This window comes from Taeniopygia guttata, chromosome 2, assembly GCF_048771995.1.
Source record: "Taeniopygia guttata chromosome 2, bTaeGut7.mat, whole genome shotgun sequence".
NCBI classification, from domain to species: domain Eukaryota; kingdom Metazoa; phylum Chordata; class Aves; order Passeriformes; family Estrildidae; genus Taeniopygia; species Taeniopygia guttata.
Window position 1 is genome coordinate 36,123,377 of NC_133026.1, and position 26,641 is coordinate 36,150,017.

At 36.1% G+C, this 26,641-nt stretch overlaps 1 protein-coding gene across 10 annotated transcripts in view; it reads right to left on the minus strand.

Annotated features, from left to right (window-relative positions):
- The window catches only part of TBC1D5 (TBC1 domain family member 5), a 317,122-nt gene that overhangs the window by 265,376 nt on the left and 25,105 nt on the right, over positions 1 to 26,641 (minus strand). For all 10 annotated transcript variants that reach the window (XM_032746741.3, XM_030264948.4, XM_030264947.4 and 7 more), the window contains exon 2: positions 22,772 to 22,833. The gene's annotated coding sequence lies outside the window, so the exon portion shown is untranslated. The remainder of the gene's footprint in view (positions 1 to 22,771; positions 22,834 to 26,641) is intronic.

Sequence of the window (26,641 nt, forward strand, 5' to 3'; positions counted from 1 at the left end):
TCCAGCAGATCAACATTCTTCCCCAGCTTGGTGTTATCTGTTAAATGACTGCAGGTACACTTGATCATGTCATCCAGATCATTGATGAAGATATTTAACAGGGCTAGTGTCAGTCCTGAGCCTTGAAGAATATCACTTGTTACTGGTTGCCAGCTGGTTGTAACTCCATTCACCACCACTCCTTGGGTCCGTCCATCCATCCATCATTTTACCCAGCAAACAGTACACTAATCCAAGCTATGAGCCGCCAGTGTCTCCAGGAGAACACTATGGGAAATGGTGGCAAAGCCATGATTCATGTCCAGGTAAACAACATTCACAGCCTTTCGCTCATCTACCATGCCATAGGACATCAGGTTAGATAAACAGGAACCTGTCTTTCACAAACGCATGCTAGCTGGGCCTGATCATGCAGTTGTCCTGTACATGCCAGGTGATGGCACTTAGGATGATCTGTTCCATGATCTTCGCCAGCACTGAGGTCAAGCCTTTAGTTCCCCAGATCCTCCTTTTGGCCCTTCTTGTAGACAGGCTGCCATGGCAGGCTTCACTTTGTCAGCTTGCAAAGCAGTCAACTGGGATATTCCCAGTGAGCCAGAGCTTCTGGTAAATGCTTGAAAACACTTCATGAACATTTCAGCCACCTCCCTCACTACCCTTGGGTGGATCCCATCCATCCCCACAGACTTGTGTGTTTCTGAGTAGTGTAGCACATCACTGAACACTTCCCCTGGGAGTATGGAAATTTCATTTTGGTCCCTGTTCCTGTCTTCCAGCTTAGGGGGCTGGGTACCTAAAAAACAGCAGGTCTTTCATCAAAATACTGATGCAAAGAAGACATCTCAGCCTTTTCCTTATTCTTTGTCATATATTTCCTCTACATCCAATCAAGGATGGAGATTGTCCTCAATCATCCTTTTGTTGCTAATGTATTTATAGAAACTTTTTTCTTTTAAAGCAGTGGCCAGATTAAGTTCTAGTTGGGCTTTGACCCTTCTTGCTTTCTCCCTTTATACCCTCACAACACTGTTGCAGTCCTCATTTGCCTGGCCCTTCTTCCAAAGCTGATGTCATGCTGATGTTCTTCCCTACTGGTTTGTTTTTTCATTTCAGGGCATAAAATTAGAGACTGGGATAACTGCATGAAGTTACTAAGTGGCACATGCAAAACAAACAAAGGGAATTATTTCTTCTAGTACCTAGTTAAAAGTCAAGCTGCAGAACTGTTTGCCATGGGACATTAAAATTTTACAGAGGATCAAAAAGTGACCTGATTTTTAGAGGAGAGGAAAAAAATGGAGGATGAACAACACCACCACCAAAAAAATAACATACACACAAAAAAATCACAAGCCCCAAATAATACAGCTTCAGGTTCATCAGTAAAAAGACAAAATCGCTGATTCTCCTCAGCAAAAGCTTCCTGATCTCCAAAAGGCAGAGAAGTGCATGTGGGAAATAACATCACAGTCTTCTCAAAGTCTTAAGCAAACTTTCTAAGAATCTTTTCTTGGACAGGCTGGAGAAAGGATACTAGAAGTGTGTGTGGTCTTAGTCACTCTGGTTGTAATATGCCTCACTGCTAAAAGTTTAAGACAAAAACCTGGAAATATTCTGCTCAATTACTTATTCAGCATTTATAGACTGTGACAATCTCTCAGATGGATTCTAAATAACCTATCTGATTTTTTCAAGGCTTTGGATGGGACAGTTCAACAACTTGGAATGCTGTAGAACAACAGGAGAAGCAGAAAGGCTTGTTCTATTTTAAAATAGAATAAAAAGATTTTCTGACAATAAAATTCACCTTTTTTAAAGCAGAGTTACCAGTTCAATTTATTATAAATATGTCATTAAAGAAATCCATTTTCACGTCAAAATGCATTTTTTGTGCTACCCATTTTAACATTTATGTTAAAACCCCAACATATCACTATTATTGTGCACTTAACTCAGTGTGCACTGAACAGGAATTTGAAAAGTCCTAAAATAAATTAATTGGGTTTTCATTTTCATGCAAAATTTAAAAATATTAATTTTGTACATGCAAACAATATGTAAATATCTTTGTAAATGTAACTACTTTAAAAATGCAGAAATGTACTAATTGCGTCTAGCAATAAATAAATACAGAAGTACTCCAGTAAAAATACAGTTTTTGAAAACCAAATTTCCTACAGACACAATCTTTCCTTGGGAACATTAAGAAAGTAAAAAATTGATGATTAATGTCTGTGTAAGTCTTTATGTTCAAATCATGAATAAATGGCTGATTCAAGCTGCAGGAGTAATTCCACTGATTTTCTGTTACTATTAGATCTACTATGCTTACAGAAATACCCTCAAATAATAATACAATTATAATAATATAAATTGGCTCCTACTGCCTGCATTTCTATACTGTCATCATTGGCTGCAAATAACAGACACTGATACAATAAAATAACCTTACAAGAAAAAGCAAAAAATCCTGCCCCCAGAGACAGCAAATACCCCTTGACAGAGCTTTGTATATTTTTCTGGCACTAAGATTTTACTTGCTGAAATTTGAACCAATGTGTTCACGGAGCTTTCCTAAAGTTCCCAGATCTAGAGCTGATATTCTGCAGAGCTCTTTCTGTATTGAAGTCATCTGGGGAAACAAGGTGACTGCGCTTGAATTTTTCATCCGATTCCTTCCTGACCTATAGAAGCATAATGAAAAAAACAAGTCTGCTGAATAAGATTTAACACAAGAAAACATAGCCCTTTTAATTTTGATTTTAGTCAACACGGTCACTTCTCTGATTTTTCTTGAACTCACAATCTGTGTCAAAATACCGTCACTTCTTATGACAAAGACTTCACTTGAAATTCTAAGCTGGGATCCATTAATAGAAAAACAGAAATCAATATTAAAAAACTTGAATTGTTTATTTTCCAAGGATTGGAGGTAGGTTGTATTGACCCTGAATATTCAGAATTCAATGTTATTTGGATGGATGAGGTTAGGAAGATAACTGAGAAGATACTGAAAAATTACTATGTAACTGTTAAGTTACAGCATTCAACATCTACAAGCAAGTCTTTCAGCACTATGTGGGGTAAGATGCATTTGTTCACCAGTAGCAGAGACATGAAAGAGAATCTCAACAGCTTTAAGCTGATTACTTTGCACTCTAGTTTATTTTAATATAAATGCAATTTTAAACCTTTGCAGTTCTTTCCCCAAGATGAGCAGAAATATAACATGTTAAGTGCTTGAACAATCAGGAGCTCCCTCCTCCCCATCCTTCAGACAACACACAATGTAAACTTTGAGCTCAACTGTCTGAAACTCTTTTTTTTCTTTTCTGAGATGACAATCTAGAATCGTGGAAGCAATGCATATAGAATGGCATTATATTTCATCACCTTCTCAGTTTGGAAAGACAAATATTTTCAGGGTAGGCCTGGTTCTTCTGTCCCAGAGAAAAGGGCGTCCCGATATGCAGCTATATGAGATGATGACTAACAGTGTTATTCTCAGTGAAGTGGTATAAAGATATAACTGCCTTTCTTCCACTCACCCATCTCAGTTCTTTATTTCTTCACCTTTTATCTCAAGTTCAGTTTTTCTCTAACAACAGTCTTAATCTTTCCAACATTTTGTTTCCTTCCCTTTTTAAAAATCACTCCACTTTCTAAATCTTTTCTCCAGTCCTTCAACTACTTTTCTCAGTCTTAATCTCTTAATGCCAACGTTGGATGCATACAAATCACATATGATCTGTACATGTAATCATGATTTTAAACTAAGACCTTTTGGATAAAAGCAGTAGAAAAGTTTAACAAGTTACAAAGTCAACTGATATTCAAGTTCGTCTCCTCTGTAACTTCAGCAGCAGCTGCAACACAGTCCTCAAAACCAGAGGACAAATACTAGTTTTCATACCTTAGAAACAGATGCTATTCAGAAAGATGAAAGCAAACAAGCTTTTCAAAGGTACATTTATACTCACAGACACATCACCCCTCATCCTGTTCCTCAGTAGTTTCATCAACCATACCAGAATGTACATTATGTCAATAAAATTCTACATATATCATTGATTTTGCCTATTACATACATGCAATGAAAAAGGAACTTAAATGGGGGAAGGGGTGACTGAGAAAAGTAATTCTCTTTCCAACCTGAGGAAACTTTAGACAAATTTGCCTTTGATAATCGACTGAACAAGCTGCACTGCAAGCATCAAGGGATGGTGCAGGGATATCTAGCAGGTGCTGCAGTTTATCACAAAACCGTCTAAAATAATTGGAAGTGACAACCAGCACTACCACAAATGATTTATTAGTCTTTCACTCAGCTTTTCAGCTTCCTCAGGGCCAGAATAAATAATTTACCAACTCTGTATCTTCCAATCATTAATTCTTCCCTGTGCATCCAAACTACATTTAACTCTGCTGGGTTCAGTGGAATTAAAAACACAATATGAAGACTTTTTCCCCCCCAAGTATAGTATTATCTGACTTTATCTAAAAGTAAAATTGTCAATCAAAATTTGTATTGGTGATAGAAGGGATTAGAGCTAGCAACTAAAGTTAAGTTACAAATATCTGCAGAATAAAATGAAAGCTAAACTGACAAGATATCAACAATTAAATGCTCCCAGGGGGTCAGGCGTGTTCTCAAGATATAAAGTACTGATAGTGTCTGAAGTTATTGATGAGCATTGTTTTTCTGATCCATAAACTAACATTAGTTACAGACAAACATCTTATACGTCCTACATTGTAAATGCAGGATGAAAACACTGGCTAGGAAACATTTAGAAAATAAATGGAAAAGATGTGTGCAAAATGAAAGGATTAAACATGAACAGAATGATTCTGTAAAAAAGCAATACTTTCTTAGGAAATACACTGAAGATACAAGATTTACTAATGCCCTTGTGTTCATATCACAAAAAGAGGAATTTAAAAAAAAGAGTATTGTACAAGGCAGAATAAGAAAACAGGAGTATAAAATGGCATAGAACCAAAGTACATTTTCAAATTTAAAAGAGAATATATAAGGTACCATATTCCTATTAATTATGTAGAGAAAGCATAGAGAAAACAAAATCACACCCTAAATCCATTTTTGATGTAAGATAGTCTTCTCTCATTAAATCAGCATCTATGATTAAAACCAAGATCATTTTTGGTACATAATGTATTGCATTGTTAGAGCAGCATCTGTTTGTTGCACAGCAACACATTTTTCAGCTTTAAGAAACTGTACTGACATAGAAGAAACAACCTAGACTTTGAAGATACAATAATATTTTTGCTTCCAAAACCATTTTGTACTAAAGGGGTTAATAACATTAATGTGCTAATATTCTGCATTCCAAGAAGAGGCTTCAAGCTGTTGGAAACATAGAGAAGAAGAATTTCATAGTACTAACAGCTTTCTTTCTGTCCTATGGGACAGAGACAACTCAAACTTTCAAGTGCTTACAAGAAAACCTCAGTAAAGCTATGAAGGCTAATCAATAGGGCTTTCACCAAGTGATAATACAGTCTGAAATAAAATAAATTTGCCATAACAAAAATGCCTTACCCTTTTTCTCAACATTAATCTCAACACAAAGTACAATATGAACTAAAAGTCCAAAATAGCTGACATAAACATATTTTTCCACACTGTTTTAAATAACACAAAAATTTTCACAAACCAGGAAATTTGCAACAACTTATTAGAAAGCAATTATCCTATTTCTAAAATCTCAATGGTCCTTTTTAGTAAGACTGTAAAATCTTTACTCTCAATTTTACTCTGTAGTGCGTATTTCCTTTCTTCATTTAAAATGCGAAATCCTCTGCAACCAACCATGCACAAGCTAAACTCAACCTCCCAACATTTTCAAGAGAATGACACTGTTATAAAGGCTGAGTAATTTCATCACTATGACAGAGGATGTTCTAACACAAACCAAAATATCTTTAAAAATGCAATACTGTAAATTAAGCAAAAGTTGGAGAAACTAAATCACAGGCTAGGTATTGGTAAAACCTTAGGTCTCAGCAGACAGAGGGAAAGTACTCTGGGAAGCCTACTAAAGACAAAAATATATTTGATCCCAGCATCAAATCACTAAGTCAAAAGTCATTTGCCATTGCAGTCAGTTTTCTAGATTTATAAGAAAGCATTTACTGTTGACAAATAAAAAAAAAATATTACAAAGTAAGCTGACTGTTCCTTATAGAGTACAGACATAGGTCCTATAAATGAACAGATCCAGGAAGCTGTTTTGTCATCTAACTTTTGATGCCAACTAGTTATGGCATATTTCTTGAACAAGTTCAAGGACTTTTTGACTTGGAGAAAAATGGATTTGGACATCAATTCCCTTAATAGAGTCCTGAATAAAAGTATGCAATGTATTTCTCTACAGGTCTCTTTACAGACTCATAAAAAACCAAAGAAGCCCCACCATAAAAATCAGTGGAGTCTGTTCATACTCACAGGCAGAAGTGTTTGGAAGTGACAGCTGGTCACAGAAAATAATAGGCTAATCAGAGCCTGAAGTAATTCTGGCAAGAAAAAGGATTCAATATTTGATCTTTTTCTGATTAAAATGCAATTATAGCTATTGATATGATCGTAGACTCTCAAAATGACCTCGCTCACACAAAAATGATTTAGTATTGTTTTAAGTAGACTTTCTTCAAAGATTAAATAAAAAAATTGTCAGAGATTAAAAAATGGGGGTGAGAAGGATCAAGCCCAAGGAGCAGAATAAATCAGCCTTAATATACGCAATTACAAAGTTTCATTGAAATCTGTGCTGCCTCTAGAAGAATACAAAGTGTACAAGAAATTCTCATACAGGGTTTTCAGCATATAAGAAACTAACTGCATTTCTTCATGCTCCTATCAGTTCTGGGTCTATCTATAGCCAATAATGCCTGCTTTAAAGAAATGTTCCTAAGCAAGTACTGGGTAAATTCATATTTGAATTTATCCCAAAAGAAGTATCATATTGGCAAATGTCTGTTTTGACAAAACATCCTCACCTAAGGCATAGGTTCACAGATTTCCTCAGTCACTCTTGGTGTGATTTTTCACCTCCATCAATCTAGTTTCCTTTCCTCACTTTTTTCATCACAGATATTTGTACATTCTGACAAAACCTTGAGGAAGAAGAAAGAAACACTCAGTTTTATCTGTATTTACCATTCAGTAAATCTGTCATTTCCACTTTATCAAAAGGAAGTGAGGCAGAGAGGGGCCACAGAGCGTATGCGGCGGTGAGTTAAGGATTGAACTTGTCATCTCCTGATTCCCACAGCAACACTTTCTGAAGGTATACAAATCAACAGTGCATCCATCATTGCCATTTTGGCAGAAAGCATAGGTTCAACCTCCAAGATTCTCCAGAGCTGCATTTCAACCTGAGCTATCATAAACCATTTTCTGTCCACTACCACAAAAAACACAGCAACCTACAAAGTATGAAAGATAAGCCAAAGTAATGAATCCTGTTGAATACATATCTGAATAGGAACCCTAAACAACACATTTCCAAGACTGAAACACATGAGAGAGAATTTTATTTAGGAAAATGCTAAGGAGAGCTCTACAATGTCTGTAAAAAGCCATGCAAGCTATTAAGTACCTGCTAACTTTTTGACCTATGTTAAGGTTAAAATCTAGTATGTGGACTATCCCAAGATGTTTACCTAAACTCTGAGACATTGAATTAATTGTAAGAAAGGTTTGAAACATGCAGAGGACTCTGGGGAAAAGAAAACAAACACACAACCCAAATCCAAACAGTTCACCCCCAGGGGTTTCATCAAAGAAAGTCACCTACATCAACTTAGAAATACTTGACAAAAAAATTACAAAAATGGCCCCTTTTCCCCCTTCTTTTGAATGCAGCTACTTTTATTTTTAGTTTTAATATTCAAATCACTCAGCCCAGTTAAACCAGCAATGTGTAAAATTCTAATTTTCAAGCCAAAAAAATCATTATTGTAGCTCAGATATTCAGGTCCATTTTCCTGTAAAGTCTGTTTTTCTTTCCACACATAGTGATTATCCTCACAACTGAAATGAAAAAAACTGAGGTAAGATAGGAAATTACATTACAAAGGTGTGTATGACATTTGCTCAGACTTCTTAGCTAAGGAGTCAGCAGGGCTCATTGGAAAAACTTTAAACTAGATTTGAAGAGGGACATAGCCAGGCTTGACAGACATGAGGTGTGAAGGGAAATGTATAGCAACCACCAAAGTAGCAAAAGGAGGCTTAAGAGAGGATAACATCAGTGAGTACAAGAATCCAAAGGCACAATCACAACACAGGATGAGGTGGTGTCCCTTTTCAAATACTTTCTAGAAAGTGCTATAAAGCAATGCAAGCAGTATGGGAAACAAACTGGAAAAATTAGAGACCTGTGTGCAATCAACAGGGCTTTGGTCTCAATGAGATTACAGCGACGCAGTAGGAACACTCCTGACTGGAATGTTGTCATGATGGATTACACACTGTTTAGGAGAAGCAGATCAGGAAGGTGCTGTGGTGAAGTTGCCCTTTATGTGAGACAACACAAGGAATGCATTCAGTTCTGTCGTGGGATGGATGATGAGTGAGTTGAGATCTTATGGGTTAAGATAAAAGGGCAGACTAGCATAGGTAACACTGCTGTGGATGTCTGCTATAGGACACCTGACCAGGACAAGGAAGAAGATGAAGTCTTCTAGAGGCAGCCTCAAAGATACAGGCCCGGGTTCTTGGGATCTTAAACTACCCTGAGGTGTACTGGAGTAGGAACACAGCAAAGCACTAACAGTCCAGGAGGTTCCTGGAAAAGCACTGATGAAAACTGTGTGAGACAGGTAGTCAGAGGATCCCAAAAAAATGGTGTGCTGGCTGCTCAGTCTTATCCTAATAGGGAATGCCTTATTGGTGATGAGGGCAGCCTTGGTTTCACTGACAAGACCAGACCTCAGGAATCTCTACCCAAGAGAACAGGGTAAAGGAATGTTGGAAGGAAGGCTTTCCGTTGGTCAAAGAGAATTGGGTTAGAGAACACCTAGCGAAACGTGACATCAACAAGCCCACAGGCCCTGGCAGGATGCATCCAGGAGTGCTGAGAGAGCTAGAAAACACCACAGCTAGGCTGCTCAACTCACAGTCATCTCTGAAAGGCCATGACCATCAGAGGTGCCTGAAGGCTGGAAGAAAGCAAAGGTCACCCTGGACTTCAAAAAGGGCAAGAAGGAGGACCCAGGGAGCTACTGGGCAGGCAGCCTCACCTCAATCCCTGGGAAAGTGATGGAGCACCTCACGCTGGAAGTCATCTCTATCCACACGGATGACAAGAAGTGATCAGGAGTAGTCAGTATGGATTCAGTGAAGGTAAATTATGCTTGACCAACCTGACTTCCTTCTGTAGTGAAATAAATATCTGGGTGGATGAGGGGAGAGCAGTGAGTATTGTCTACCTTGACTTCAGCAAGGCTTTTGACACTGTCTCTCACAATATCCTCATGGGCAAACTCAGGAAGTGTGGACTGGATGAGTCAACAGTGGGGTGGATTTGGAACTGGCTAAATCAGAGGGTTATAATCAATGGCACAGAGTTCAGCTGGAGGCCTGCCACTACTGGAGTTCCCCAAGGTTCACTACTGGCCTTGGTATTGTTTAACTTGTTCATCAGTGACTCGGATGAAGGGGCAGATGCCTCCCAGCAAGACCACTGATGACACAAAGCTGGGAGAAGTGGCTGATACTCCAGAGCTGTGCAACCCTTCAGAAGGACCTGAACAGACTGGAGAGATGGGAAGGGAAGAACTTTCTGAAACTCAAGAAAGATAAATGCAGATTCCTGCACCTGGGGAGGAATAACCCCATGCAACAGCACAGGCTGTGGGCCAACCTGCTGGAAAGCAGCTCTGCAGAGGAGGACCTGGGGGTGCTGTTGGACAGCAAGCTGTCCATGAGCCAGCAGTTTGCCCAAGAAGGCCAAGGGAATCCTGATGTGCATTAGAAAAAGAACTGTCAGCAGAGCAAGGGAGGTGATCCAGCCCCTCTACTCAGCCCTGGTGAGGACAAACCTGAAGGGCTGTATCCAGTTCTGGACTCCTCTCAGTAAAAAAAAAAAGACATGGAGCTCCTGGGGTGGGTCCAGTAGAAGGTGGTAAATATGATTAAGGGACTGAAGCATTTCTCTAATAAGGAAAGGAGAGATAATAATGAGAGAGTTGGGCCTGTTCAGCCTCAAGAAGGGATGACTGAGAGCAGACCTCATTATTATACATAAGTATCTGAAGACAGGGTGTCAAGAGGATGGAGCTAGGCTCTGTTCAGTGGTGCTGAGCAATAAGACAGAGAGGCAATGGGCAGAAACTGATGTACAGGAAGTTCCACTTGAACATGAGGAAGAACTTTACTATGTGAGTGACAAGGCACTGGGACACAGAGGTTGTGGAGCCTCCCTCACTAGAGATATTCAAGAACCATTTGGATGCGCCATGTGCCCTAGAATGACTCTGCTGGAGCAGTGAGATTGGACCAGATGACCCATTGTGGTCCCTACCAGCGGGGCTCAGTCTGTAATTTGGGTAAAAAAGGCTTATTATTTAGTAGTAGAAGCAGGCCTCGTTCACGTTGTCCACATATTGAGGGATATCTAGCCCATCCATGAAATAAGGCAGCTATAAGTATATACCAAAACCAGCATATGCTATGACCTTTTCTGCATTCTGCACAAACAAGCATCACACAAACCACTTCATTTTGCTACTTCATACAACAAATAAAAGACACAGTAATTTTGCAGTGAAAAATCGCTCTCTATGTAAAGAAATGTTCAGACTTAGGGAGCAGCATACTCTCATAATCAGCATAACAAAGGCAGCATAAGAGAAAGCAACTCAACTTCTAATCACGTTTTAGCTAACAGGTTGGTAGACACAACCATATGGAACAAGTAACGCCTCTTATCTGAATGAATGGAATGCACTTCAGCTGTGTGTTTGCTATTCTTAAATTATTAAGATTATGGGCGCACTATCTACTTGAGAACAATGTAAGAAAACTAGAACATTGCAACTTCCAAAGCTCAAATATGTTCAAATACAAGATGTCTAACGCGCTTTAACTGTTCAATTCTAAAAACTTCAGAAAGAAAAAAGATATACCATTAAAATTCAGTTGTAGTTCTAACAACATTATCTTTTAAAAATGTAACTGAAGGCAAAAGGCTGAAAAACACTGAATATCAGAAAATGAAGCCTTGCATCACAGGGCTTATGACAATGCTACTATGCGACCCCGTTCTCCTCCAGTCTTCCTTCCATGTATTTAATAATCTGTTAGCAGAAAATTTTGTGGAATTTGCTGTCAAAAAGAAATAGTGAGGATGATCATGTTTTCACAGAAGCAATGTTAATAATGCATGAGGAAATGCAAAATATTTAGTTGCAATTTTCTGAGCTATTTAGCAAAATATTCACTAATCTTTTGCTTCACATACAGTATTTGGGTAAAAAATAAATCCCTAAATCCTTTCTACCTAATCAGATAAATTCCTAATATCAATTAAGCAAGTAATTATTATTTTTACTTACTCCATATATTCTCCCTTTCTCCCTTTTGAAAAGGCTCTATTTCTTCTTACCTTTACCAAAAAAATCTCTCAGTAGAGCAGTTCCTTGGGTAACACTCCCTACAATTTCCATCACATTTGCAAGACCTGGTCCTCCTTGTGCAGTTTAACCTTGCCCGGTTAAAGGAACAACATAGCATGGATCAAGCAATCCATGAGGTTTTCTGAAGTGTGTGGACCACAAGTTCATGACACAAATTATTAAGGAGCTATTGAGGGGAAGACTTTCTGTTGGATCCCATACTTACACACAAGGATTAACAGATTAAGGACATAGAAGCTGGAGACAACCTTAGCTGCAGATGTGGAATTCTGCATTCTGAGAGAAGGTAAGAAAGAAAAAATCAGGATCCTAAGGCCAGATTTCAGTAGAGGAGACTCTGACCTGTCCAGGGATCTGCTTGTAAGAATCACGTGGCAGATGGTTATAGAGAGAAGGGTCCAGGAAAACTTAATTGTCAGGCATGTCCTACTTCAACCTTAAGAACAGTACTTGCCAAACACCATGAAAATGAGCAAATGTAGTAGAAGACCTAAATGGCTGAACAAGCAGCAGCTGGCAGAACTCAAACACAAAAACAAATTATACAGGAGATGGAAGCAGGGATACACAAACTGAGCTGAAGTAATATGTGAAGGGGTGTACAGATCACAGCAGGGTCCCAAGGACCTCAGCAAACAGAATGCCACCACTCTATTCTTCTACTGAAGAATAGCACAAAGGAGGATCCATGGATTTACAAGCTGGTCAGCCTCACATCAATCAGCAAAAATAATTACACCACATGCCACATTACAGGCTGAGAGCCAAGGATCTGCAGATCTTTGCAGAAAAGAACCCAAGCAATCTAGTGGACACCATGCTGAACATGAGCCAACAATGAGTACTCAGAGCAAAAGAGGTCAAGATCATTAGGAAGCATTTTACTGCAAAGTCAAGGGAGGTGATTCTTCCTCTTTAGACAGCACTGGTGACAGCCTTCTGGAGTACTCAATACAATTTTGGATTACCAGTATAAGAAAGACATGGACCTACTGCAGTGCACCTAGCCGAGGGTCTGAAAGGTGATTAAGAGTTTGGAGCATGTGAAATACAAACAGATATTGAGAGAACTGTGATTGTCCAGTCCATAGAGGAGAATGCTCAGGGGCTTTAATCTATTTCTAGACATTTCTGATGGCAAGGAGTGCAGAAATTTGGGCCTAATTCATTTAAGTGGCAACCAGTCAACAGACAGAAGTTAATGGATATGAATACAAGGAAACTAATTTAAAAATATGAAGAATTTCTTTTAATTATAAGACAATCAAAGACTGGAACAGGTTGTCCAGAACAGTTGTGAAGGGTCCACCTTTGAAGATATTCAAAACCTAATCTCCTTAAGAACCTGCTCTAACTGACCCTGTACTGAGATAAGATGTTGCACTAGATGATCTCTAATGGAATCTTCTAACCCTAAATATTATGTGACTCTGTAATTTGATTTATGGGAACGCATAAAAGGTTTTGCTCAAGTTATTTGTATACAACACTAGTATTAAATATATATATATACATTTTCAAATATTGTTAAGCACATTTTTCTGTTATTTTTAAGGATCTGAAAAAATCATGTTAGCAAAACACTGTACATGATAGCATGACCTTAATGAAATAATTGCATAAAAATATTTATTTGACATCAAAATATATATATTCACATGCATTGACACATATTTTGAATCTAACCAGAGCATGCGTTTTGAATACAGAGGATTTGAACATTCATTCATGTTTGTACTAGAACAGCAGAAGAACCTGAAAAAAATGTTTTGTAGGGAAAAATTTAGGTAAATGTTGAAAACTTACAAGATAGAAGAACTAATAGCGATGCATATGAGAAAAACTGCAAGAAAATTTAAATTCCTGTACACAGGATGTCAACTAAGCCTTATAAATTACACATACATTTTTACTTTAAGACAACTTTGGAACACTGAAGAAACAATGCATCACAGAAATCTTACTAAAGAAAAGTCCTATCATATTGAGACAAACAATTTTTTTTTTTCCCAATAATACAGGCTTTTTTTCTGCATTATTTTTTATAGTGTCTAAAAGTTTTTAAAACAATGTTGTACTTTCTTAAGAAGATCACCGTAGAAATGAGTAAATTAGAATTAAAAGTAGCCAAACATATTATAATTTGCAGTCCTGCTATTGTAAAATACAGAGAGAGAAATCTGAGAGACAGTAATCGCTTCATACCAGTGCATTTTGGGAGTCTGGCAGCAGTATTGTTCTCACCATTCCTAAGCACTTGTTTTAAGTACTGCTTCATAACTGGCCCCTCCCCCTTCAACTGTCTTTTTTTCACTCCTTGAACTAGCACTTATGTAATAAGATCAGAAAATTAATAAAGATTAAAACTAACTTAGCAAAAGAATGCCTGTACGCACAAGCAGCAGACTGCATAAAAGTGATCAAAACACGTGGCTAGTGAAGGGAGCTTAGCAAGGCTACCTTCTTCAGTACCTCAAGTGGTTCTCCCAAAGAGTCATCATTATGCTTCAGTTTAGATTGCACAGTAGTATTTATTCAAACAATAACTAACTAATGTTTCCCAGAACAAAGGTAGCTGAAAAAGCACTTAATATTGATCTAGAAAGGATAAAATGCTCATGTTATCCATATCATTTGCATTTTCAGTGAAGGCAAAATTTCATTACTAAGTAGTAGCCAGACCACTTTTTTTATTCACTTGCTCTCATAAACTGAAGTTGCCAAAGTAATTTTGATATTGCAAATTGAAAGCACAAAGGTGCACAATCTCTCCTAAAAGATAAATGTGCAAAGAACCAGGAACCTCTGGTTCCTACTGAAAGAATCTACTTTAAGATTTGAATGCTCTACAGGGAAAAAAAGAAAAGAAACATGAAAACCACTCATCTCTTAGGTTTTTTAATTTTAAAAAAATTAGTCCTTCTAAAATGTTTTCCATAATTTCCATTAGCAACAACTGTGAAAGCTGAGCCGCATCTCCTCCAAAATTGCAAACTTACACTTTATTGGTTTGCATTTAGCTGTTTAGCAATATTGCCTTCCTGAGGTAAGCTTAATCCCATAATTAACAGCTTTATATCATTAATAGGCCTTTCTTCTCATTTAGAGCATTTTGCCACATAATCTTTTCATACTGTTGGTTCACAGAGCAAAATATCTACCTTTTTGCTTCTGAATTTTTCAGAGCTTGGCTCTGTCCCAAGCCACCACCAACACATTCACCTTGATTCTCTCAAGTTAAATAACTGCAATGAACTCAGTTCAAGATCAGGATTCCTTTTCCATAAGGACCAGAATGAGCTTTCTTTTGGAAAGAAAATCTAATTTACCCTTTTTCTACAGTGCTGACATATACCTTAAGGCAAGACAACCAAAACAGTCCTCTGGTCAAGATTATCCAGTAATTTTTAAAAAATCACTGCTGTAAATTTACAGAAAGAAGTCAGAACAGAAAAAGGGAAAAGATCTTTCAAAAACAGCTGTAGTCTGTAAAGAAATTAGCATGAATGACTGTAGGGAAAATATCAGCAACAGACTTTGAAAAAATCTGGCTTGGGTCACTGAAAAGAAAACAGAGGCAGATGCTAGGCTGCCTAGCCCAGGTCACTGCAGGGAGAACAACAGCTGGTTATGCGAGTCTTGCCTGGGACTCATAGTTGGTGCTTGATTCTGCTGCACAATTATTCAATACCTCCTTGATTATTTTAGTGTAGGAGAAAAACTGAAAACAAGATGGATTTTCTTTATGGTGGACTATAACAAATTAAACTGTTTATTTAGTAACAACACTTTTCTTCTGTGCATATCCCACAAATGTGTTCAAATGTGGACTGGCTACACAAATTTTCCTCTGAAATATAAGTAAAGAGTTTTTGAAGTGCTCTACCAAGTTATCAATATTTTAAGAGCACTTGTAAAAGCTGTTTCATAATAGTGTAGATACTTTCAAGGCCATCTATATTCACTTCATATTAACTGTAGTATATTTTAAGACATTTTATTTTCACATTCAAATGGGGGTAAGAAGGAGTGTCCATCTGATCACTGTATCCATAATCACTTTTAGCTGACAGTTAAGAAACTCCTTTTTATAACCCACTAAGCAATGTTCATTTCAACGTAGGGGGAGTTCATCCACCCAAGGCTTTTATTAAAACCTCTACTATTGTAATTTCTGGATTATGTTACAGAAAACTGAACTCACATTACAGATACTGGTAAGCAAAAGGGAATTTTCAAAGAGAATTTTTCCATGATTGCCCAGCTCACCATTTCATGACTCATGCGTTCCTTCCAATCATATTATTCATCATTCCTTTTCATGAAGGCAAGAAATTATAAATGATTACCATCTTGATTTGTCTGAGCACAGAAAAAAATAACTTTAGAATCAATGGACAACTCTACTCCATAGATCAGCTAGTTATTCAAAATGTGTTTCACTAAAAATGCAGAATACGCCTTCAGATCTGCCTGTAGTTTTACTAATTGTTCCAAGAATGTACAGCATGCACGTGCATACAATAAAGGCTCTCTCTAAGAAAGGGTCTTAAGAATAGCACTTTTTTTAGGTGATTAAAGAGAAACAAAAGATTTAATTCTTTTTGAGGTTGTTACCAAAATAAACTTAATTCCAAGTTATTCACTCCCAGGTAGTATAGGTATGTATTAAGAACAAGTAGGCACAGCAAGGCAAACGAACTCTTCAGAAATTGTGAAGGAAAATGTTAAGAAAATTACCTTTTGAACCAACTAAAAAATAGATATCCTAGATGCACCAGGGCAAGGAGTTTTCTAGCAGAGAAACAAAAACAAACTGTATAGAAAATGAACTGTATAGAAATAGAAAAAAGTTTAAAAGTAAATGGAAAAGTTCAAATCATCTGAATTTCACGCTGAAGCTTACTATACAAAAGTTAAGTTTTGTAGTGCTAATGAAACCTAAAACCTTTTGTATGACATGTTGGAAGTGAGACAAATATATTTAAATGGGAATGTCCCAGATGCCTTGGATCTTTTAAAAATTTGGTCAACTGAAATATGACACTAACTACACACATAGTCTGACACACAGAAACATGAGAATCAATATAAACAACAATAAAGAAAGAAAGAATAATAAAGGTCTTCATACTTAATATTTTTGCTGGGTTTGTAAGTACTGTAAGGGATCTTTTTAATGTTTGCTTATCCTCACAACAGAGTAAGGAATGTTAAATCCAGCTATAACCATACGTCAAATGCAAGTGCCTGGGATAAAGAATTAGCCTAAAATTGATGTTTACTAAATATAATGCTTTAGAGAATATATTCATCATCTTCAGAGCTACTATCAGCTTGTCGCAAGTTACACTTGAATGTTTACAAGATCAGAATTTCAGCTGAAAGGAAAAAACTATTCCAGTAAAGTCACCACACTAGGCATAGCCTCCCTCACTGAATTTCTTGACATTCACTATATCCCTAGTAAAATGTTAGAGGCTCTTTCTGGTAGGCATCTTAATGCATATGGTAAGATATTATACCTACACTTAGTAGGACAAGGTATGCTGGTGGTATTCTACAAGTGTGCTAACTTAATGCACACTTGAAGGGGAAGTTACACTATAAAAACTGATTTTTAGCTTCTCTCAGGACTGGAGACAGAATTAACAAGACTACGATACTCTGACTACTACCACACTGCTACTAAGTTGAATCCAAGGTAGATGTGCCTTGTCAGCACAGAAAAAGTTGCAAAGTGCTCTTTATCTAGACATCACCAAATTCATTAAAACATAGTTTAGTAAGAAACAGAATCAGCAAAAACATTTGGGATTTCAGGCTGATAAACTCAACAAGATATGTTTTTCAAGTTGTTAATCATCTTTAAGGTGCTACCCATTTTGCCACAGTTAAGAGAAATAAAAAACTCCCCACCAAATATTGCTTAAAGTTTATATAATATTCATTACCATTACTGAAATATAACTAGTTACTGTAGTTCTCATGAGGATTTATTTCACTGCTTGCAAAATAGGAGATATTTCGTCTCCCGGAAATACACCACAATATATGGAGAGTTTATGTCAGGTGACTTTATGAATATCCTATAGAAGAAGTGAGAAGGGGAGATACTGTAAAATCAAAAAATATTAGATTTCAGTTAACACTGTGAACATCTGAGAAGCCATGTTTTGCATAAAAATACAAAACAATGGTAACAATGCAAAAGAACAATTTACAATGTGAATGTTTAATCATGCAGACATACCTCTTAAAGTTCTTTCAGATAGAAAGGTAACATCTATCATACAGTGAAAACTATGTAAATAAATGCACAAATATTGTTGTAAGTAGGTAGATATTTTGATAATATAATAGAAAGATTCAACTCTGAAATTCCTTTCAGATGTCCAACACAAATAACCCACTGTTTCTACCAGCATTAAGCTTGGAAATTCCTACCATCATAATATTGCTTACTATGGTTACATAATTTCCCTCAAATTCTCATCTTCCTATAGCTGCAGCCTCCCTATGGGATCCTTAGTTTGAGTCAGGAACAACTGGTTTTTCCTTTTGGACCATGCTGTAGAGTGCAATCATGGACTAGGCCTGGCAATGTACTTATTCCCTCTTGCAGACATTCTCTTTCTAGGCAGTGCTGCAAAGATTTTTCTGTGAAACACAGGGAATTTCTAGTACCTTGAGGCTTCTTGTTTTGTTAGGTTTTTTAGCTAAGGTCTTACTAAGATCCATATTTCATGTGAACTTATTTTTTAAATAATGTCCGCAATATCTCTTTTTAAAATACCAGACTTCCATTAATGGCAGTTCTGATCAATCCTACATCCCTTAATACAGACTTCCAAAATGCATCGCAAAGCAGCTATCCTATAAAATTAAACAGAACTTGAATATTCATTTTACAAAACCAACGCATGTTTGGTCACAAATACTGGATTATTTTTCTAGTATTTCCTTCTTTTCACACTTGTAAAGTTTGATTTGAGAGAGTGCTGATCCCTATTCTTTGAAGCAAGCTAGCATCATTAGGATGACAAAATCAAGTCTTATTGTGGCAAGAAGAAACATCATTTAGTGTCAACAACACACTGCTATTGATTTGAACTCCTCCTTGCCTCACGGGTGAAAATAACAAGCTCTACACACAGACTCTCTAAGCATACCAATAGAGGAAAGAGGCAAGAAAAATACTAAAAATGGCTGTATTAAAGATACAACAGGAAATATGTGAGTCATGAGATGCAAATTCTTTTATCTGTATGAAACAAATTGAAGAAGAGCTTAATATGGCTTCTGCAATTTCTATGCAGTTAGATTAGAACAGAAATATACCTACCAATAATATACCAGATTTAGGCTTCCCAACCAGTATCTCATAACTGTTCAATACTCTCTGTGAAACAAGTCAGCTTCATGTTCATTATCTAATACTCACTAATCATTTTTCTAAAATGTTGCCTTATTTTAGCATCCTGGTTCACCATTTCAGCAGAAATTATCCTTTAACAATACTGGTAGGATCTCATTAAAGCAGAGCTAAGAAACTGTCAACACAGCCAAGTTGATTCGTCTTATTTCTGAACAGAATCCAATTCAGAAAAAAAAAAAAAGTATCCTTTTTAAAAGACACAAAAAAGAGTAAGTCCATGGTCATGTAACATCAGTATAAATACCACTTTGCATAGTGCCCTGGTTTTGGTTGCAATAGAGTTCATTTTCTTTGTCAGGAGATGGTATGGAGCTGTGTTTTGGATTTAGGATGAAAATAATGTTGGTAATACATTGATATTTTTGTTGTTGTTAAGCAGTGCTTAGACCAAGTCAAAGGACTTTCCAATGTCTCCCGCTCTGCCAGTGTGGAAGTGCAAAGGAAGCTGGGAGGCAGCACAGTCAGAACAGCTGATCCAAAGTGGCCAAAGGGATATTCCATACCACAGAACATCATGACCAGTATATAAGCTGGGGGGACTTGACCAGAAGAAGCTACTGCTCAAGGACAGACACAAGCTGGGGGACAGTCAGCAGGTGGTGAGGAATTTCATTTTTTTTTTAACAATTGTTTTTCTTGGGCTTTATTCCTCCTCTCTGTTTTTTCTCTTCTCATTACTATTTTTATTATATTTTACTTTATTTCAATTTTTATTTCAATATCTCATGGGTTTTATTATTTTTCAATTTTACTCCTCATCCCATGACGGCGGAGAGGGGAATGAGTGAGGGGCTGCCAAGTACTTCGTTGCCAGCTGAGTTAAACCACAAGAACACATCAATAGCTCCTTTTCTAGAACTTAAAGCTATGTATTTGAGTAAATCTGCAAACTAAATATGTAGTGAGATAAAATACTGCTCATGTTGTCTAACTGCACCCAAAATTTAAACTAATTTCAAGCATTTTTGTAGCATCAATTTAGCATGCTAGAATTCCATAGTCTATCTCAAAACATGAACAAAGTAATATACACAGCATAAAAAATTACTTCAAGATAACTTCGTTGTTAAAAATACTTAAGTACAGGGAACAAAGCTATTTTCATACCACATCCAGAAAATGGATGAGGTGTGAAAGAAATCTCTTGTTTAATGTGACCTTTGGCTGTACTTTCACTTGTCATCATTATGAAGTAGCTACTCTCAGTGCCAACACATAAGCTGCGTTATATTATCCCATAACAGTAGTAGCACATCTTTCACGGAGTGTTTCATACTTCAAGAAACTGGTGGCAGAATACACTGACAGCACTTACCTTTGTAGCTGCTTATAATAGGTCTTATTCAAGAATAAGACCTCATTTACAAAAGGAAATAAGAGGATACTAAATTTCAGAGAGCATATTGCATAAACTAGGATATGTTGAGGAACTCCCTTGGAGTTCTCAGCTTTAGCGAAAACATTCAAATAAGGAGAAATGTAAATTTCAGATTGGAACTCTGCCCCAAATAATAATATTCAGAGCTTTGTTACTGTGCACAGACCAAAAATACTGCATCATTAAGATCTGCAACATACTTGACTTTTCTTAACGCATATAATTAAGAAAATATTTCTGGAAAGCAAATGAATTTGAAATTCAAGTAAGATTAATAGAACAAATATGGCGAATTTATGTTTTATACAATAGTAGTAAGTTGCAGAATAAAAATCAGTAGCTATCATTATCTAAAGCTGTTCATCTAACACCACAGAGAGAAAAACTATTGATACACACTATACACACATTTTTATCCATGTATATAAATCAAAGGAAACAGCTTCCTTTAAGGCAAGCATATGAAGATACTAAAGCAAGATACAAATTAAATATTCATACATTCAATATTTCAAAATAAGGAATTTGGATATACACATGCATAATTTAAGTTCTATAGTGAAACCTGTCTACAGAGGCCATTTCTACTGTATTTCAACAGCATTGAAACTTGAAATGTACAATGCAGCCTTTCCGTGCTATGTTAAAACTTTAAAGTATACAGTAATTCATTTCAAGCACTAAACAGAATAAAGGCCACATTATGCACACGGCACTTCTGCAGAGGAACTGCTGCTTTGCCCTATTCTTTACAGCTCTGAAACAGGGCTGTCAGTCCTGCAAGGTGCTTTTAGACTGCCTGAGGTACTCACTGGGAACTGAGGCCAAACAGGCAACTTCAGGAACAAGGTGGCTCACTGGCCCTGAAAAGCTCATCAGTCAGAACCGACTCCAAGTCAAATTCTGATCCCAGGCACCAGTTTTAAACTCTGTTGAGCTGGTGCCCACAACTAAAGATTGAAACTGGCCCCTTACACTGCCCTTATACACTCACTCTAGCCTCTATGGAGCAAAGATGATATTTCAGACCTTTCTGATTGGCAGAGGAAAGGAACACAAAAACTGCTTTCACACTATGTTGTGCACTAGAAATGATTCTTTGTGATCACAGAACCTAGTTCTTTGTGATCACAGAAAGTAGTTTCTGTACAATAACACAGGCATGTTAAATTTGAAAACCTTATAAATTCCTATGCATTCAAAAAACACTGGGAGAAAAAAACCCTTACTATCCACCTTCATTCCCTCAATATATACCTCCGTCTCTAAAGACACCAGCATTCCTCGCCATGTACTCCTCCCCCATCTTGCCACTTTAAAAGAACTCTCCATATGGGTAACTAATGTGAATATTTTATTTTCTTATTAAAAGTTAAATGTATTAGTTCAAACATCAAAAGCCTCATTTTAAAAACATTCATTTTACTGGGACAAAAATATACATTAACTTGAAGAATAATTAAAGAGTACTTATTAAGAGGAAATAAAACTACTCTATTTCTACAGTTTAAAGTAGATGTTTATCTTTACCCCTTAAAGGTCATTCATTTGATCTTGACACACCTATGAAATCATAGAGGCAAAAGCTAAGAAAGTAGAAAAGTGGTATTAAGGCATATAAAACTAAACAAAATTAGTATCTACATGGTAAATTACTTCATTGAAAACCATCTATGGATTCTGCAAAGAATATACTTTTGCCTTAGAGCTAGTACTTTAATTTTCAAGAACTAAGAAAAAAAAATCAAAACTAGTCAGTAACAATGCAGCGTCGAAAAGCAATAAACTCAAAATTAAGTTATAAATAATTTAAAGCATGTCATGAAGATGTATTAATAATTCATCAGATAAATAATTTACTAAATAATCAAATAAATAAATAATGAAATACATAAATAAATCAGCAAATAAATAATTCTGCAAAATAACCTAAACAATAAGTCACTAAAACAAATGACAAACCTACAAAACTACAATGATTTTCTAAATTCTGATAGTTTTAAATAAACAAATGTATATAAACTAGATCAATCTTTGGTGGATAGAGAAATATTTTTCACTGCTATTGGTGAATTCCTGATTACACTGCACAAGGATACAATTTTAGATTTTACAAGAGTGCAGTTTTTCCCTTGTAAATTATTAACATGATTGCTACAATACATCCTGCTCTGTATTTTACACGTAATCCCTTTATGTAGCTCATTTTTCCCCCCAAAAATGAAAATCTCTTTACAACATTCTTAATTCACATATTTCTTTTTTTTTTCCCTGGGTGCAGTACTTACAACACTGCAATAGCCTTCTTGGTGGTTCTCTTATTGTCTTCTGCAAACCTTCTGAAGTTTTGCTGCAGGGGAAAAACAAGTAGAATAACCTTAATTATTACAGATGGTATCTCATTCATTAGCAGATGACAACATTTTATTTGAAAGCAGAAGAAAAGCTGTTTTATAATTCTACAAAGCAACTTAATGTGAAACAGCCATTACAGTTTGCAGACTACCAAAAGTTTTTAGAAGTCTTTGGTGGAATGAGTTCAAGCAGACTGAGGCCTGTTTCTTGTATTTAAGCTGACACACAATCTGTGCAAACTGGCACTAATTCAGATGTAAAGATAAACCACGAGAAGGACAAAATACTTGGCTGACATCTAATGTTATCCTTGATTTTGAAAGTTCATAGTCCTTGAAAGAATACAGTGAGATCATTTAGTATCCACTATCTAAGTACATTCAAAATTTAATTAAAATACTGCACTCCAAAGCCAGCATTGGTACCACAAAGGTCAAAATCCACTCTTCTCCTCAATCAATTTTCAGTCTCTATTTATTTTAATGAATAATATTGACAGTCACCACAGCTTTCTTCAAAGTGGTACTCTGTAAATATAGCAGTTGAAGAAATGTGCCACAAGTGTAATCATGTCACCAACTTTTATCTGTTCTGCCAAAAAGGTTTATTTGCTTTCTTCCATAACACACATTACATACAGAAAAAACCAAGACAGTTTTACAAACCATGCTACTGACATGGATTCTTTATCTCTGTATGGACTACAAAAATGAAGGAATACATCAAATCTGAAGTTACATATTGTACACATTTATGGTATTTTGCTCCTTGTTTCAAAGGAAATCAGTATGCAATGTTGTCTCTGGAAGTAGTATCTCAAATTGCTGATGGTGCTGCTGTATTTCAGCATTTAAAAGCATAAAGGATAATTTACTCTTAAAACTACCTGGCCACGTTATATTTAACAAGTCTCAAATTCTCTTTAGGGATTATAATAAGAAAACACTTTGCTTAATCATAAATTTTATATTTATCTTGGCTAAACACCCTCCTTTGGATAGACTGCCATGTTTTGTCAAGAAAAATCAACACAGTGGAAATGAAGTACTTGTTCTGTTGTGTGGTCATTCAAAAGAGTATGTAGAAGTAATGTAAATGTGCACCAGCGCTGCTGATAATTTCACGCTCTCATACACTCATTTCAATTTGCTTTAAAAAGGACTATTCCTCCTGGCTAAATATAGTCATCATGAAAAAGCATACCTCCCCTTTGAGCTAATAACACTGCAAGCCTCAAGATACAACAGTACAAAAACTTCTATATTTTAAGGAACCTGAAGCACTTTCTTCTCACAGTATGTGTTTCTGAAGTGGGACAAATGAGACTGTTTTTTTTATTAACATGTTCTCATTTAGTGTACAGATTTCTCTTTGAAAATGACAATTCATTCCCACACTGCATCTCTGAATCCCATACTGCACCCCCAAATATATATACATATATCCCAAATGCTTCTTTCTAAAAGCAATGGGTCCTTGTAAAAGTAGTCTATACTTTCATACATTAAAAGACTTTGAGGATTACTGGGACATACAATAGCTCTGGAGGTTCTGGAATCAGACCTTCTATATGAAGAACCATAGAGCATTCATCTGCATCTTTGGATCCTCTGGTAGCAGTGATTTTTCACCAATGAGTTACAGTACAGCTAAAACTGTAATTACAGTTACTGACATCTTAAACCCAAATTTTTTCCTTCCTTTTAAAATTTACTTATTTTTTAATTACTTTCTAGTTTAATTTGGGCTTCTAATTTGTGGTTACAGAACTCAACTCCTCACACAACTACTTCTGTCTAACCTGGAGGGTCATAATCTGCTCAAATAAGACATGTAAATCATTAAAAGAGAGACACAAACCAGCCAGTGACTTGGGATACTGCCACCTTTCTCACACTTGGGATCACATGCAAATTCTACCCTAGAGACAAAGACAGAAACTGAATTTGATTTCCTTCCTCTCTTCTGCCAGTTAGTCCTTCCCCCACCCCCACTCCCCACCCCTCAAACATCATATAGGTGCCTACATCATGCAGATCATGAAGAAGATTTGTCAACAGAAGACTAAAGCAGAAGGCACTGATATTTAGGTGTACTTCACTGAGAGCAGCAAAAATCAAGTAATCATGTACATTCTCTACTCTGCCCAATCTGGGAAGCTGTGCTACAACACAGCTCCCTTGCTGGCACTCAAGTTAATTTGGGTGATAATTCAAGGAACTGGATTGTACCCGACACCTAAGAACAAATTTCAAATATTTACAATGTCAAAATTATAAATCAGGTGCACAGGAAAAGGACTGAGCAACAAAGCTATTTCATTTTCTACCTTTTAATATTGCCATTACGAGAAAGTTTCTTAGCTTGAAGATACAAATCAGACCAAAAGAAACCACATACTGCTGCTTGCTTCTTTTGGGAACCCATGAATATAGGAAACAGGGAAATTTTAGAAAGAGATTGCCATGTAATATCAAAATTTAGGATTTTTTTTTTTTTTAATACTCAGGAGTAAACACAAGGAGAAAGAAAGGCCGGACAGACCTGCTTAACAAGATTATACTAATGTAAAGTACTGACCACTATATTCTGACCCACTTTTCAAGGATTCCTGGAATTGTTATGAAGTTGCACAAAATATTTAGCATTATCAATTAAAAAAATAAATAAATGAAATCTGCAATAGTTTATTATATATAGGAACTTACATAATGCATAAATATTTCAATGGTTCATTTTTGCGCCACAATTTCCTCCCTCTATTTATTACAATTGATCAATTAAATTAAAGATTATCTGTTTGATCCACTTCCTTTGTGATGCAGTACAGTACTTCATAAAAATTTTAAATTTAACTGACTTTTTTTAATAATAAAAAGTAAAAAAGTGGGTTTTTTGACATATTGATAAGTCTAACTAAAAACTGTAAAAGTAACTCAATCCTACAATGTTAACGGATAATTTTGAGTATGTTCTTGGTAAAAACTTTTGACTATTTCTGAGTAACTTTTTAACCAGTTTCTTCCAATTGTCTCTAAGGTAAAAATCAATTCTAAAATATTGTAACATAGCAAAATGTTAAATCCCAAATTACTGAATTAACTCCTATCAATACAAGACATAGCTCATTTGACTGTTATGACCCACATTTCATAGTCGATTTTTAGATAAAAACAAGCAGATTACCAGCAAAGATTTATCTCAAATTCCCACATGTACAGCATGCCACATTAAATATATGCAAATCAACCTCTTTCTCCTCTACTTTTTTTGAGCTGACAACTCATATGACCTGAAGCAATGGTTAACGATTACAATTATTTGACTTTCGTATTTATACAATCAGTCATCAGATATGCATGTTAATTGTTTTCAACAGATAGTTTTGTATCCTAATGATCAACGGTAAGTATACATTTTACCAACTTCTTGATTTAAAAGAAAATAAAATTTATATCTGTTTTCACAATTAACCCTTCATTGTATTGATTTGCAGTATTCAATGGAACTTCTCAATAATATGTTAACCTGGAAGTACTCCAAACTATAAAATCTTAATTTTGGTAGCAAAATTTAATTTTCAAATTACAGACACTCTTCTATTGTGTTTAAAATTTATTCAAACAATGCACTGTCAATTTATTAGAACTGATGAAAGATAATTTATACTTAATTGTACTGGGTAAACAAGTAGTTTTCACTTATTTAATATTCACATTTGGCCACTTAAAAGTTCATTTCTCTTTTTCAAAGAACCTTAGTCATGCATTCTTAGATTTCAATAAGCCCCTATATGTCATATA